The sequence below is a fragment of the Staurois parvus genome, unplaced genomic scaffold, assembly GCF_062004578.1.
Source record: "Staurois parvus isolate SC_StPar_1 unplaced genomic scaffold, SC_StPar_1.0 ptg000978l, whole genome shotgun sequence".
NCBI lineage: Eukaryota > Metazoa > Chordata > Amphibia > Anura > Ranidae > Staurois > Staurois parvus.
Genome location: NW_028318774.1, coordinates 713,190 through 717,011, shown reverse-complemented (window position 1 = coordinate 717,011; position 3,822 = coordinate 713,190). Strand labels below are relative to the sequence as shown.

At 42.1% G+C, this 3,822-nt stretch overlaps 1 non-coding gene across 1 annotated transcript; it reads right to left on the bottom strand.

Moving 5' to 3' along the window:
- Nucleotides 1-1,466: 1,466 nt before the first annotated feature.
- Nucleotides 1,467-1,767, bottom strand: LOC149441507 (signal recognition particle RNA). The gene has a single exon (XR_016307359.1).
- Nucleotides 1,768-3,822: the final 2,055 nt, after the last annotated feature.

Genomic DNA, 3,822 nt, shown 5'->3' with positions numbered 1-3,822 from the left:
TCCAAACGCACACGTTCCTGTGTTAAAAATGGCTGTGTGTATAAATGGGTGCTACAGCAACTGTCGGCTGGAACCGAACAGAATCAGCAAGGGAGAATGCCACCAGCACACGGAAGATCACCAATATGGGTCCAAAAAGGTTTTAATGAACGATCACATAGTTACAGCAAGACAACGTTTCGGAGTCTAGCAGGACTCCTTCATCAAGCATGTCACATGCGTCGGCAGCCAATTCATTTCAACACACAGGTCTGAAGGGACCCACTTCAGGCACTCAACAAAAAAATACCCTTGCATCAGGCCCTTTTCCCCCGCACTGCAAAGACTAAATGCTTGTTTAACCTCTTTCCGCAAATGCCTTGACGCCGCACATTTGCGTGCAATTAAGAAAAACATATGTGCTGAGAGCGCGCACCCTGTGCGCTCCCAGCACACGTCTGGTACTCACAGAAAGGTCCCGATCTACTCTTTCGATCGGGACCTTTCCCAATCATGTGACCGCCGTGACAGCAAATCACGGTGGTCACATGACCCTAAAACCCCACCCCGACATCTGAAACTCTTAAAGGACCGGGAGGCACTGGCGCCAAGGGGTTAATCCAGGGGTAGGGGAATACGCTGTTTTAACTGGTGTGTCGCGTTTGCTGTGCTGTGCTGTGACATGCAGGGTCAGCCAGAGATTATTGAACATCTCTGAAAGGCATTGAACCACTGCATTCTGATGTAAATACGAGTCAGAGAAAATGATTATGTCATTGCAGTTGCCTGCTTTCAAAAACTGCAGATAACGGCACACAGTGTGAAAGGGCCCTAAAGTGGAACGTATCCATATCTGAGAATCACAAATCGAAAACGCCATTTAGTTTATTTTTAATATTCAAAGAAAACTCCCCCATCCATCCATGTCTCCATGCATTCATTTATTCATTTCCTCTGACTATCAGCTCCATCTAATGACCATAATGCTTTATTTTCTTGACTCACAGTGTTCTGTATGAATGAATAACATTCGACCTGGAGAGAAAATAGCCTAGTAACATTCAATTTTGCTCCCAGTTGCTTAGAACAAAAGTACATGCTGTTTCCCAAGATGAAAAGCTCTGCATATGTTTCTCCCTGCTGCCACCTCTCTGGGGGGGGGGGGGGTGAAAAGAACAGAAAGGGCAGTGCCAGGTATTCCATGAACATGATGGAACTATTCAGTTTTCCTTTTGAACTTGTTAGTAAAATTCTTAGCACAAATGATCGAGTTGGTATTTCCCTTCAGTGTCTCCCGCACAGCAGCTGTAAATAATGTCATGAAAATAGCTTAGATTGCACGCTCCTTGAGGGGTAGGGACTGATGTGAATGTTCAATATATATGTAAAGTGCTGCGTAAATGGACGGCGCTATATAAGTACCTGAAATAAATAAAAATAATAAAAATGTGAATTGTAAAAAGGATCAGTGATCTGTCCACCCAATAAGAAGGTTGTGTCTCACTGTGTTGTCCAGGCTGCTCTACACTGGCTATTCACAGGTGCAATCCCACTACTGACCAGCATGGAGGTTTTGACCTGCTCTGTTTCCAACCTGGGCCGGTTCACCTCTTCTTAGGGCAACCTGGTGACTCCAGGCTCCCCTAGAGCCACCATATTGATACTGAACTTAGTGTGGACACCTAATCCACATAGCACAGAGTAGACCAGAACTCCTGGACTCAAGCAATCCAACAGCCTCAGCCTCCCAAATAGCTGGGATTACAGACATACGCCACTGTGCCCGGCAAAGGAAGCTGCTTGTCCTGAGATACTAGAATCAGAAGTCTTTTTGATCTCAATACTGTCCTCTGTAGGCATATAAAATGTGTGTTTCATAGATATAATTATATATATAATATGAGTAAATGCACTGTATATACATCCATGTATGGGAAATTGCCACTCATAGCGGACCAGGCAAACTGCATTTTTTTCATAACAAAAAGGTAGAATAAGGACATCTATGTTAATTTATTCACAAAGTAATTACCTTACATTTGTATGTTAGGCTAACCTGTTTTGGGATAAATATGTGGAAAGTCAGGAATGGGGGAGGTTCAGAGCAGGTTATTTGCAAATCTACCAGCATTGTAAAATGCAAGTCTGCCTGATTAGATTGGGAAAGGTGTCTAATATTCATGTTTATGAGAAATAAGTGGAGTCTTTACCTGTATAAGAAGGGTAAAAACATGCAATTTTCCCTCAAACAGTATGAGAAGTATATGGTAAATGGGGTTAAGGAGTCTTAAATATTCCTAGTGTACTTGTTTATGGTGAAGAGAATTTCAGCGTGGGTGTCGTGTTCACCTTTGTACAAGGATGTTAACCACCCGCCCTCTGGAGGAGATACCCGCTGTGATACTTTAACTGACAATTGTGCAGTCATGCAACGCTGCACCCAAATGAAATTTAGGGCTTTTTTCCCCCACAAATAGAGATTTCTTTCGGAGGTATTTGTTTGCCTGCACGCTTTTTATTTTTTGCCCTTGAGAAGAAAAAAATATATTTTTGACTTTTTGCTATTAAACATGTCCAGTAAAAAAATTTAAAAAATCAAATTTCGTCATAAATTTAGGCCAAAATGTATTCTGCTACATGTCTTTGCTAAAAGAAAATCCCAATACATGTAAATTAATTGGTTTACATGAAAGTTTTAGCGTTTACAAATTGCGGTATACATACTGGGATTTTTTTTATTTTTACTAGTAATGGCGGTGATCAGCAACTTATAGCAGGACTGCGACAGGCATTCTGACACTGGAGGAAACTGACTTGGTGTTACTGATATCCCCAGTGACACCAATACAATGATCAGTGCTAATAAAAAGCACTGACACTGTACTAATGGCACTGGGCATGAAGGGGTTAACATCTGGGGCGATCAAAGGGTTAACTGTGTGCTGTGTGTGCTTCACTGTAAGCACACTGCTTTGCATGGTTCTGCTACGCAATGCTATGCATAGCAGTGTGCAGGAGATGATAGGGGAGAGATCTGTATAGTTTACTTACAGTTCTCTTCCTCCGTCGATAATGTTCCTCGATCACTGAGTGCCGGCGAGTAATCACCAGCCGGGACCTGGTGATTGATAGTCAAGGCCACGAATAGTAACATGGCACACACATGTCCCCTAACCGGAAATGCAAAATAATGTATATATATGTGATTTTGCGCACCCCTGCTGCCCTGTAGCAGTATATCTGCTATAGGGCGGTTGGGAAAGTGGTTAAAGACTGCATTGCGTAGCAGAGTCATGTAAAGCAGTTTGCTTACAGTGAAGCACACACAGCACACAGTTAACCCTTTGATCGCCCCAGATGTTAACCCCTTCCTGCCCAGTACCATTCATACTTTTTACTAGCACTGACCATTGTATTTGTGTCACTTGGAATATCAGTAACACCAAGTCAGTTCCCCCAGTGTCAGAATGCCCGCCGCAGTCCTGCTATAAGTTACTGATCACCGCCATTACTAGTAAAAATAAAAAAAAATCCCAGTATGTATACCGCCATTTGTAAACGCTATAACTTTCACGTAAACCAATTAATTTGCCATAAACAAGACAAGAATATTTTTTTTTTATTAAAATCTATGAATACAGCTGTTCTAGGTCAAGACACATTGTAACACATAAGATCAAACATGCTCATAAAACCAACCAATCAGATTGCTCGACACTTTGGTCAATGGGAAAAGGTGTATATAAGGTGTTTTTGGCTGAGTTGTCACAGAAGAAAGTGGGTCCTCTGAAGGTGTCTGATAACTGCAGGAATATTAGGAATATTCTGAGTACCCTGTCATCT